We start from the raw sequence: 13,321 nt of genomic DNA, 5'->3' as shown, positions 1-13,321 counted from the left end.
CATCATTTTATTGTTTTGGGGCGTGTCTCATGCTTCTGCTGCACGGTTTTGTTGTTAAGCAAGCCTGCTTTCTTGAGTGATCATTAACTTACAGGGGTCTCCCATACCTTTTTTTACTATTATGATCCCCTAGTAGGATTAACTATTTAATCACCTACTTTGTTCCTTCACTCTGTCCCTATCACCTTAAGTCCAAAGAAATCTGCCGTATCTCCTGCCCTGCTCTAGTGTCTAAAATTCACTAATACGCATCTAGCCAACAAATATTTGAGTGCTATATCAGTTACATTGTCCCAATAATGCTGTATTACACAAAAACATAGTGAGCTAAAATAATCATTGTTGCTCATAAGTCTATAGGTTGGCTTTTTGGTTCTTGTGGTCTCAGGTGGCTTGATTAAGAGTCTACAGTCAGCTGTGGGTCAGGTGGGTGGCTCTACTGATCTCAGCTGGCTCCGTGGCACATCTGAGGGTCAGCTGGCTATGAATGGCCTCAGCTAGGCTGACACAGATCTTCTACTTCTTTTCACATCCCTTCAGCAGAAGAGCAGGGAATGTTCTCTTGGCAATGGCAGGACCCAAAAAAGAACAAGCCCAATTGTGCAGGAGGGCAGGTGGAACTGCACGTGTGCTTCTCAAGCCTCTGCTTACAGTCACGTCTGCTAACATCTCATTGGCCAAAGCCACACAGTGAGCCCAGAGACAAAGTGGGAGGGGCCTACAAAAATACAGGAAGAAAGAAGGACGTTAATGCAATCAGCTTGCCACAAGGGCCGAATATAAACACACATTGTTCTGGGTGTTCACTGTACAGTGGTGAACAAGCTTTTAGAGCTTGGGGTACAGTGGAGAAGAAAAGCAATAAATAAATAGAAAGTGTGATTTGTGCTTTGGATGAGAATAGTCAGTAGGACCTACTTTATATTACTGAAGACCTGAAGGGTGAGAAGGAGCCAGCGATGGAAAGACCAGCCAATGTAGAAGCTCCGAGATGGGTGGCTGAAGTATAGTGAGCAAGGAAAGTGATGGCATAGAATAAGATCGGAGGGAGTTCCCTGGTGGCACAGTGGTTAAGAATCCACCTGCCAATGCAGGGGACACGGGTTCGAGCCCTGGTCCGGGAAGATCCCACGTGCCGCGGAGCAACTAAGCCCGTGTACCACAACTACTGAGCCTGCACTCTGGAGCCTGCAAGCCACAACTAATGAGCCCATGTGCCACAACTACTGAAGCCCACCCGCCTAGAGCCCATGCTCCGCAATAAGAGAAGCCATCACAATAAGAAGCCCGCGCACCACAACGAAGAGTAGCCCCCGCTCGCAGCAACTAGAAAAAGCCCGCGTGCGGCAATGAGGACCCAACACAGCCATAAATTAATTAATTAATTAAAAAAAAGATTGGAGAAGTGACAGGACCAGGGATATGGAGTTTGGATTGTAATCTAAGGGTGATGGGAACTCACTGGAAAGTTCTAATGGGGGAAGGTGACATGATGTGATTTGTGCTTTTATTTTTTTCTGGCCACACCGTGCAGCATGCGGAATCTTTTTTTTTTTTTTTTTTTTTTTTTACTATTTATTTATTTGTTTATTTGGCTGCGGCGGATCTCAGTTGTGGCATGCAGGATCTTTAGTTGCAGCATGAAAACTCTTACTTGAGGCATGTGGGATCTAGCTCCTTGACCAGGGATCGAACCTGGGCCCCCTGCATTGGGAGCGTGGAGTCTTAGCCACTGGGCCACCAGGGAAGTCCCAGCATGCGGAATCTTGGTTTCCAACTAGGGATCGAACCCTCACCCGCTGCGGTGGAAGTGCAGAGTCTTAACCACTGGACCGCCAGGGAAGTCCTGACTTGTGTTTTTAAAAGGTCACTCTGGCTATTGCATGGAGAATGAACGAATGTTAGGGAGATAAGAGCAAAAGCAGGGAGACAAGTTAGCAGGAGGTGTAGGGGTTCAGAATGAACCCCGCCACCCCCAACGTGTGTCAGTTTTGCATGAGGATTATTTTGAGCTAAAGGCAATTGAGACCCTGTGGGTTCAAGAGAAAATACTGCCCCTCCCTTAACTACCTAGAAGCATTTAAATTTGGGATTTTTCCCAGAAAATGAGTTATTCCCAGAGATAAATTTTATCTAAGTGGCCCCATCTATATGGCAAGACAAACATCTAATTACCAAACACTTACTCTGTTTATCATCCTGTGAATGACCCTTCTGTCCTTGGAAGCCCGTATCCCATTCCTTAGCTCAGGATGGAATACAGACCTCATTTTACGTTTCTTGTATGTGGGGTCCCCGTACATATAAAATTAAGTCTGATTTTTTCCTTTTAATCTGTCTCATGTCGATTTAATTCTTAGACAAGCCAGAAGAACCTAGAAGGGTAGGGGAAAGTTTTCTTCGTTCTTGACAGAGGATACTAAGAGTAGTAGAGAGATGGGAGGGGACAGTTTGTGCTGTGTTTGGAGTAGAGCTGGCAGAAGTTGCTGAGGCTTTTGGATGTGGAGAGGAGGAGGTATCAGGGTTTCTTTTTTTTAATTAATTTATTTTTGGCTGCGTTGGGTCTTTGTTGCTGCACGCGGGCTTTCTCTAGTTGTGGCGAGCGGGGGCTACTCTTTGTTGAGGTGTGCGGGCTTCTCGTTGAGGTAGCTCCTCTTGTTGCGGAGCATGGGCTCTAGGAGCGCAGGCTTCAGTAGTTGAGGCATGCGGGCTCAGCAGTTGTGGCTCATGGGCTCTAGAGCGCAGGCTCAGTAGTTGTGGTGCACGGGCTTAGTTGCTCCGTGGCATGTGGGATCTTCCCGGACCAGGGCTCGAACCCGTGTCCCCTGCATTGGCAGGCGGATTCTTAACCACTGTGCCACCAGGGAAGCCCCTATCAGGGTTTCCGACTTGAGCAACTGAGTGAACAGAGAGGCGCCACTTGCTAAGATGGAGAAGAGGCAGAGAACAGGTTGGAAGGAGGGATCAGGAGTTCAGCTTTCAATATGTTAATTATGAGATGCCCGTGAGACAACCAGGCAGTTGGATATATGGGGCTAGATCTCCAGAAGGGAGTCTTTTGAGGTTGGGTCCTACAAAGGAGGAAACTGATTGGTTGGGCAGAATTCATGACTTCATGGATTGGTGGGTCCTAGACGCAGGGGTGCTGGAAGAGTCTTAATGAGCCAGCTGTTAGTCTTGATAAGTCATCTACTTTGTTTACAATCTTATCTTTCAGGAGCAGATATTTCCTGGAACAAGCAGCAAAATTATTTTTGCTTGGTCCTAGTATTGTTTAACACAGGGACAGGAAAATATGTTCATTTCAGTTTTAATCAGAAAATTGTCCTCAGGCAAGTGCCTTAAAATAATAATAAAAATAATAATAATAACTACTGGGACTTCCCTGGTGGTGCAGTGGTTAAGAATCCTCCTGCCAATGCAGGGGACACGGGTTTGAGCCCTGGTTTGGGAAGATCCCACATGCCACGGAGCAACTAAGCCCGTGCGCCACAACTACTGAGCCTGCACTCTAGAGCCCATGAGACACAACTACTGAGCCCACGTGCCACAACTACTGAAGCCCCCATGCCTAGAGCCCGTGCTCCACAACAAGAGAAGCCACCGCAATGAGAAGACCACGCGCCACAATGAAGAGTAGCCCCCCCGCTCGCCGCAGCTAGAGAAAGCCCGCGCGTAGCAACGAAGACCCAACACAGCCAAAAATAAAAATTAATTAATTAAAATAATAATAATAACTACTATACAGTGCTTACTCTGCTGGCGAGTTCTGAGCACTTTATGGGTACTAATTCATTTAATTCTGACAACAACACAGTAAGAGTACTGTTATTTGCCCCATGTTATAGATGTGCCTATTTTAAACAAAGGTTTATTAACCTGTCTGATGTCACATGGCTGATAAGTGGTAAATCTGGATCCCAGGGTCCAAACTCTTAATCCCTCCCTGGTTTGGCTGATTAACTTCAGTTTCTCCGTATAAACAGTGAGAGGTCAGCCTAGATAAGAGCTCGGTGGGGAGGGGTGGGGAGATGTTAAAAGAAGAATCATTCACGACACTTGTTAAAGATGATAAGGCAGGGACTTCCCTGGTGGTCCAGTGGGTAAGACTCTGTGCTCCCAATGCAGGCGGCCTGGGTTCGATCCCTGGTTGGGGCACTAGATTCCACACGCATGCTGCAACTAAGAAGTCAGCATGCCTCAACTGAAAGATCCCACATGCCACAATGGAAGAGCCTGCGTGCCGCAGCTAAGACCCAGTGCAGACAAAATAAATGAATTAAAAAAAGAAAAGGTGATAAGGCAGACTTCACTCAAGAGGGACCTTTACAATGGGGTTTTGTAGTAGGGAAGAGAGATAGTGTTCAGCTCAGAGTATAATAAGGAAAAGTGACAATTTATAGCCAAGGAGCAAGACAGCAGGTCAGGTGATAGAAAAATACTAAGAGGTAGGGTAATTCTTTGCTAAACTGACCTAACAGCATTTTTACTGAAGGCAGGCCAGGGTGAAAAGATATCAAAGGTCAGACCAACAGTGAGGGGTTTTCAGTAAACTGACTCAGCAGGAATCTTGCTAAAACTGGACAATGCAGAGAGGAACAGGAAGCCCCAAAATCAGGGCCTAGTTGAGAAGAGAGTTCAGAGGAACCTGACTTCAGGGTTTGGTCAAGCAGAGAATCAGGAGGAAACACTTGTCCTCTACCATCTTACATTAAGTAAATGGGGCCTGAAAATTAAACTGCCTGAAGACTGAGTAGCAAGAGAAAAACAGAGTTTATTTATGCATGCACTCCCATACACCATGGGAGTGTTTAGTGAGTAAAAGGGGTGGTTAGGATTTGAGGCTTATCTATTGTTGAAAAACAAAATTCAACTGAATAAATTGAAAGATCTTATTGGCTTTACTCAATGATTCATGAATCGGGCAGCACCCCATCGTGGGGACTCAGAGCACGCTGCCCTCAGATATGCCAAAGTGATTATTTTGAATTACAGTTACTTTAAAAATAGCCTGTACAAGAAGGACACTCTGACTTTCCCCTCTGTCTCCCTGAAAACAGGAAATAAATCTCCCATGTAAAAGGTACCCTCCCTGTACCAGGAGGTAGAGAGACATCCTGATCACCAGAGATAGGGAATTTAGGGCCAAGAAGCCTGTGTATGTCTGTTAGCATAATTGATGCTATTTTGGGCCCATAAAACAAAGACAGTTGCTTTTAATTATCCAAATAACTGGTCTGCCACCTAAGAGATATCAAATTTTGATTTACCCAACTACATTTTCTTTAATTTTCTTTTTTATATCAGTGAGAAGATTTCCAAATAAACTGGAAATCGAGCTGTATGTTCTAGAACTTTAGAGTTCAATTTATCGTGCCTTCAAAATTTGTGCAAGGCATTCAACAAAAGTCTTCTTTCTGAATGCACCAGTCAAACCTAGACCACCCTAGGGGCAGAAAAACCCCTCCATTATTGCTTTTATTAGCCCCTGAGTATTAGCCCCCAGTTTTTATTTCATATTGTGTAGAGGCTCAGGTAAACTTATTGGTTTCCTTTAATATTAATTTAATTAATATTGCCTTAGGGGCAGATTTATATGCCCTGTCTTATAATACCAAGCAGGGGAAGCATTCCCTAGTGAGACATAATGTCTGTCTCACAATATAATCAAGCAAAAGAGATGTAACCGTCTTACATAAAGCCCATTCAAATACGCTAATTTTTTTAAATAAACTTTTATCTCAATTCTATCAACTATGATACCTTTAAGTTTAGCTTCCATTAGGATCCCACCAACAAATCTTGGTCTTACAAAGAGTCCCAGAAACTTTCCTTTTATCCCCCGACCGTTTTATCTATTTTTGTATTAAAGGCTTTGGGGTCCCCAGTGAGGGGTGGAACCAAGGGACTCGGGTCCTTTTCTCAATCTTTTTTTTTTTTTTTTTCCTTTTCTCAATCTTTAACTCGATTAATTAACCTAACTGTAGCCCCAAGCACTTGCTTGTCAGGGATCTCACTGTAATTTTCTTTCAGCCTTTAACTTATTTTTCCAAACTGGGGTAAATAAAGCAGACTCATTTGGGACCCTTTAATGCTGGGGGGAGAGTAGAGGGTCCCTTTGGCCCTACCAACCTTAGGTAGTTTTGTATCAAAATTTTTTTAAATCCTATCAACATCCATTTTATTTATCCCATTTTTCTTTTGAATTTTATTTTATTTTTTTATACAGCAGGTTCTCATTAGTTATCCATTTTATACATATTAGTGTACATATGTCAATCCCAATCTCCCAGTTCGTCCCACCACCACCTCCACCTCCACCCCTCCACCACTTTTCCCCCTTGGTGTCCATACATTTGTTCTCTACATCTGTGTCTCTATTTCTGCCCTGCAAACCGGTTCTTCTGTACCATTTTTTTGTTTTTTAATTCTAGTTTTATTGTATTGTGAGATGTTTGTTTGTTTTTGGCTGCGTTGGGTCTTTGTTGCTGTGCGTGGGCTTTCTCTAGTTGCGGCGAGTGGGGGCTACTCTTCGTTGCGGTGTGTGGGCTTCTCATCGGAGTGGCTTCTCTTGTTGCGGAGCACAGGCTCTGGGCATGCGGGCTTCAGTAGTTGTGGCTCGTGAGTTCTAGAGCCCAGGCTCAGTTGTGGCACACGGGCTTAGTTGCTCCGCGGCATGTGGGATTTTCCCGGACCAAGGCTTGAACCTGTGTCCCCTGCATTGGAGGCGGATTCTTATCCACTGCACCACCAGGGAAGCCCTGCAAGTTTTAAATTAATGAGTGGGTTTCCCAATGGGACTGCTGCACCGTGTGCAGAATCTGTCTCCACCACTCCCATAAGTTTCTGAGCTGCTTAAGAAAGCCATAACCAGCTAAGAGGAGCCTTGTCTCTTTTCTTCACAACAAAGCTCTCATGTGGTAGCTTCACTTTATCCTGACAAATTCTGTGAAGGTGCTGAATTAAGGAAAGACATCAGGTCAGCCTCCTACCTAATCAGCCAGTCCGAGCCTCCTCAGTATCTTTCAGCTGAGCAAAATCATTCCAGTGTTTTACAGCTGGGGGTAACTGCAGTGTCTTTCAACTAAGCAAATAATAGGTAACTCTTCTATTAAAAAAAATTTTTTAAACATTTTTAATTGACGTATAGTTGATTTACAATCTTGTGTTAATTTCAGCTATACAGCAAAGTGATTCAGATTATATATATATATATATTCTTTTTCATTATGGTTTCTCATAGGATACTGAATATAGTTCTCTGTGTTATACAGTAGGACCTTGTTGTTGATCCATTCCATATATAATATATAATAGCTTACAACTGCTAACCCCAAACTCCCATTCCATCCCTCCCCCAATCCCCCCAACTCTGGCAACCACAAGTCTACTGTCTTTGTTTCTGAGTCTGTTTCTGTTCTGTAGGTAGGTTCATTTGTGTCATATTTTAGATTCCACATATAAGTGATATCATATGGTATTTGTCTTTCTCTTTCTGACTTACTTCACTTGGTATGATAATCTCTAGTTGCATCCATGTTGCTGCAAGTGGCATTATTCCATCCTTTTTATGACTGAGTAGTATTCCACTGTATATATGTACCACATCTTCTTTATCCATTCATCTGTTGATGGACATTTAGGTTGTTTCCATGTCTTGGTTATGGTGAATAGTGCTGCTATGAACACAGGGGTACATATATCTTTTCGGATTAGAGTTTTGTCTGGAGTGGGATTGCTGGATCATATGGTAATTCTATTTTTAGTTTTCTGAGGAATCTCCATACTGTTTTCCACAGTGGCTGTACCAACTTACATTCCCAACAACAGTGTAGGAGGATTCCCTTTTTTCCACATCCTCTCCAGCCTTTGTTATTTGTAGACGTTTTAATGATGGCCATTCTGACTGGTGTGAGGTAGTACCTCATTGTAGTTTTGATTTGCATTTCTCTAATAATTAGTGATGTTGAGCATCTTTTCATGTGCCTAATGGCCATTTGTATTTCTTCTTTGGAGGAATGTCTATTTAGGTCTTCTGCCCAGTTTTCGATTGGGTTGTTTGATTTTTGTTGTTGAGTTGTATGAGCTGTTTGTATATTTTGGAAATGAAGCCTTTGTGGGTTGCCTCGTTTGCAAACATTTTCTCCCATTCTGTAGGTTGTCTTTTAGTTTTGTTTATGGATTCCTTTGCTGTGCAAAAGCTTATAAGTTTGATTAGGTCCCATTTGTTTATTTTTGTTTTCATCTCTATCGCCTTGGGAGACTGACCTAAGAAAACATTGGTACAATTTATGTATAGGTACCTCTTCTTGAACCTAAGTTCAAGAATGACCTACTCCTCACAGTGAGGAGTTTAACAACCTCTGAATAAACTCAGGATCTTCAACCAGGAGTGGGAGATCAGGTATCAGGGGAGATTCACCCAAATTAATCTGGACTCACTGAGGAGGTGAACAGGCACAAGGGGTCCTGCTGGTACCAAGGCTCCAAAGTTGAGGCAAAGGAGAGAAGTCTGCTCTGGGTCCCTGAATTGTTGCCAACACTGTCAACTTGAAAAAAGCATACAACATTAAGGGCTCTGAGTTGAGTTTATCCAGCATCTTACTAAGGACTATAGCCCAGGAGAAAGCCTCTCAGATAGCTCTGAGAAACTGTTCTGAAGAGGTAAGGGTGGAGCCAGGACATATATAAACCTTTTTTTCCTTTTTGGGGGCTGGGAAAAAGTGTAGTCAAGCATAAAAAGATTACTGCTAATCACAAAGAACAGACATCTCAAGTTAATGGTTTTAGTGCTTTCCTATGTATGGGAAGATGCAAGAATCTGGGGTAACTGACATTTTTCCTTAGATATGTATATTAACTATCTAGGGGCTTGTATATCTAAAGCACAGAATGCTTCTTGTTTTCTCCATCCTGGATTCCCTCAGGCACATGGTTGGTGGGCAAAGGCAGTGGCTAATGGCTTCATCCTTGTAGAACTGGAATGGCAGGAAACATCTTTTTCTTTACAGTATTAAGTCTTGGTTTGCTGACGTCAGGGAGGAAGAATTTTTCCTTCTAGGTTCTCTGGCTATCTAAGAACTCAACTGACATGAGACAGATTAACAGGAGAAAATCAAACAAGTTTAATAACATGTATGCATGGGACAGACCCAGGAAAACTGAGTAACTTACAATGGCTGAAACCACCATGTTCAGCTAATGCCAAAAGAGGATGTTGGGGTAGTGGTTTGGGACTTCAGAGGGGAGGAAGGCAATTCACATGGAGATGGAAAGGCAAATGTTTGGTAAATAAATGTTTGCTGGGCCCTGCAGAGAAAACAGGACACAGAGTGGACTCTAATCTCTAGGCCCTGCGGATTTTCCCCGACCAAACCTAGCCCATAGTCTTTGCAGATATCTCTGGTGACAGCTCTATTCCAGGGACAGGCCCTCTATCTAAAAAATTTTTAGGCAGTTAGGGGGAAGGTCAAATTTTCTTCCTGAGTCTTTTGGACCTTGATTGTTTTCAGCTTGAAATAATCCACATGCCAAAGAGACATTTGGGGGTGGTAAGTTTTGTCCCCTACACTGATGTGGGGCTTAGCACAAGTGACTCCATTTTTTTTCTTTTTTTTTTTGGCCACACCTCATGGCTTGTGGGATCCTAGTTCCCCAACCAGGGATTGAACACGGACCTTCGGCAGTGAAAGCGATGAGTCCCAACCACTGAAGTACCAGGGAATTCCTGTGACTCCATTTTGAGCTGGTTGTTTCTTTTTTAACAATATCTAACTTAGTAGGTGAAGGGAAGAAAAGTATACCACCCTAAAACGTATCTCTCTGGCATATTGATTATTTTAGGCTGATTATTTATAAGAAACAGCAGACAGAGGAAAAGCTCTGAAAACTGAGTAGAAGTTATCCTTTTGTAAGAAACATTTACATTTATAAGGGAAATCTATATTTGTGATGGTGTCTCCCTCCCTCTACCATGAAGAGGAGGATGACCAAACCTCTAGAAACTGTTAACAATGAAGAAGGCATATACTTAAACCTGCATAACAACCTTACCCTGTTTACTGTGCTTTGCCTGATAACCTTCCATAATTGATCTCCCTGCCCGCCACCATCTTCTTTTGTATTTAGCCGAAGATGTATTTAAGGTGATGGCTTTGTCCCTTTCAGAGACTTAGTTTAAACGAAGTATACATGTTATTAAAGGAAGTATACAGGATATATAGTATAAAGTATACTTTATATAAAGTATATAGTATATATACTTTATACTTTATATATAAAGATATAAAGTATAAAGGAAGTATACATGTTATTAAACTTTTGTTTTTCTCTTCTTAATCTGTTTTATATCAATTTAGTTACTAGACCAGCCAAAGAACGTAGAAGAGTAGAAGGGAAACCCACCCCTACATAGGGAAAAGGCAGGGATAGGAAAGGCTCCTATGAGAAAACCAGATTTCTTTTGGAAAGACAAATGGGTTTTTAGGAGAGTAAAAGAGAGATAAGAAAGTCTGTGATAATGTTTGTTTATGTAGATACTCCTGGTCTGTCTTCAGGGCCATAAAATTTCCCAGGAGAGGGGATTTATGGTACATTTCCTCTTGGTTTTTCTCCTGGGAGCAGACTCACCCCAAAGAGGGAATTTATGGTAGTCCTCGTTTCTCAGAAGTTCCTGCTTTTAGTAGATGAGAGACACTCTGAGATGGCTTTTGTCTGCATTTATTGAATCTCAAATGTCTTCAGCTTAAAATAATCTTTATACCACGTTTCGGGGTCTGGGTGGGTCCCAACAGGGCTTAGCCAGTTCAATCATTGTTTGGCTCACCATGAAATGGCAAATGACAACCTGAGATGTGTCACAGGACCAAATACATGCCACAGCTGTTGGGGCCAAGACCGTGTATCTCAGATTGGGACTTGAACCCAGGTGGCCGGGACTCAAACCCAGCCAAAACCCAGTCTTCCAACTGAGATCACACACCTGATTTTAGGACTTAATGAAGCTCAGGTTCTTAATGTCTCATCAAAGAAAGAATTCAGTGAGAGACCAAGTGATAGGTAAGAAGTGGATTTATTTAGAGAGAAACACACTGCACAGACTGAGTGTAGGGCCATCTCAGAAGGTGAGAAAGGCACCAGGGTCTGGGGTTGTCAGTTTTTATAGGGGTGGGTAATTTCATAGGCTAATGAGAGGGAGGGGTGTTCCAGCTATTTCGAAAGAAGGGGCGGGGATCTCCAGGAATTGGGCTACTACCTGCTTTCTGACCCTTCCTTGCCTTAGAATTGTCATGGAGCCTGTGGGTGTGTCATTTAGCTTGCTGATGTGATACAATTAGTGTATACTGAGGCTCTAAGTTCTAGTGGAAGTCGATTTGTCCACCATTTTGGACCTATTTGGTTCTAATCCGTTTATGTCATGACCTCGGGCTATGTAATCCTTTCAAAGGTTGTGCCCTGCCCCCTTCCCTCCTGTTTCAGGGCCACAGCTCTCAAATCACAGCTTTATATCTGGGAACTTAAGAGGCCATTCTTTGAAACTAAAGCTACCTGATTAGGGGATGGTGTGTTCAGAGGAGGGACTTGGCTGGGCAGGTACTTCAGCTGAGCTGGCAAAGGCTTTTTGTGTTACCGAACTCAGGTCCACCTGCTCACCACCTGAAAATCAACACTCAAGAGGCAAGTATTGGTAGAAACTGAAAGTGTTGCTTTTAATCACAAAGCTGACATTCTGGAGAAAAGGTGGACTTGCATCCCAAATCCAGCTCCAAAGATTCTGCTCAGCCCTGAAAGTTTTTAAAGGGAAAAGGGGAAGTAATCTCAGTTAATCAGGGAAATAGGGGCTCAGACTCATTTCCATCTTCCACTGCAAGCAGGCTTGTCGACTCCTAGTCATCTTTCTTTAGATGCTATCTCGTTTACACAGTTTGTGAGATTACTGAAGGGGAACTTAAGGAAGAGATCTGGTCATTGGTTAATTACTTATTCCTCATTTCTATTTCTTCGATCTATGGAAAGAACCAACAGTTTAGGCAAGGTATTCTGTGATCAAAAGATTTGAAAGGTGTGCTTGGGCCAGAGGTGAGTAGAGCATGGGGATGCCTGGTTTAAGGTTAGTTATAATACAGCTCTGCTAAAGTGACAGGACAAAAGAGGTCTCCTGTAAAGAGCTCTCTCCTGCCAAGAGCTGCTTACAAATCCCCACTTGTCAGAACATCATTCCACTTCTATGGGATTAGGGGTGAAGATCCATCTTCCATAATTTCTTCATGCTGACGTAGGGTACTGTATTCTCAGGATGGAAGATGTCAACTTGGGACGGTAGCGTCTCTTTGCTGACAATTTCAGTTGCCCGCTTACATATACGGGCAGAGCAAGCTATAATTATTTTGATGTCCACCACAAAGATATAGATTATTATGAGCAATAGTGTTAATTCCATTCTCTTAAGGCCAGTTCTTGGAATTGTGCGTGCCATAGATTCAGTACTGCTCCAGACGGAGCAGCTTATGTCATGGCTATAGTCTGGTCATCATGCAGTTAGCTTTTCCCTCTGGTGGCAGTTACAGTATTTGTAAAACAACTCAGGAATGTGCATCAGACACTGAACAATGCTGTGACTTTAACGTCCTGATCATTAGCTGCTTGAGCCTGCTCCTTGGTGACTCAGGGAGGCCTGGGAGACTTCAGCTTCTCTACGAACAAGAGGCAGGGGACACGGAAGGGCTTTGTACGTGGCGGGGCAGGGGGCGCAGGGCTCTGCTCGGTTCCGTTTGTGTTGGGATTAGCGAAGGAAAAGTGAGCAAGAGCTTTGCAGGGGGCAGAGACAGTATGTGAAAAGGAAGGGACTTATAGGGCACAGATTACATTCTTGGTAACTGTCTTCATCTCATTCCATTCTCCCAATACCCCTGTGAGGTAGATACTAGTCCACCCCATTTATCCGATTGGGAGATCAAGGCTCCAGTGCAAAGAATTTACCCAGGCTGCCACCATTTGTATGTGAGGTCTCTGGGATTGAGAGCAGGTCTGTATGGCTTCAGGGGAGAAGATGACCCCAGCACAGAGAAGGCAGAGGGTGGGAATGGCAGTCAGCTGGGAAGGGAGGCTGGGGCCAGACCTGAGAGATCAGAAGCTGAAACCACATTCAGTGCAAAAGGGTTGCTCTAGTCATTAGAAAAGTATCTGGCAATTCTACCTAGGACGGCTCTGGGAATCAGAGAAATGCCTGGGCTAGTCCTCCCCCTTGGTGGTCTGAGATAACAGGGAAGCTTCCAAGAAAGAGGAATGGTGGGATGGGGGCGGGGAGAGTGCTCCAGGCTGT

This window comes from Aethalodelphis obliquidens, unplaced genomic scaffold (genome assembly GCF_003676395.1).
Source record: "Aethalodelphis obliquidens isolate GAN/ISIS:26980383/991018 unplaced genomic scaffold, ASM367639v1 scaffold12, whole genome shotgun sequence".
NCBI classification, from domain to species: Eukaryota; Metazoa; Chordata; class Mammalia; order Artiodactyla; family Delphinidae; genus Aethalodelphis; species Aethalodelphis obliquidens.
The sequence above is the reverse complement of the archived record's forward strand: the minus strand, read 5'-3'. Positions refer to the sequence as shown.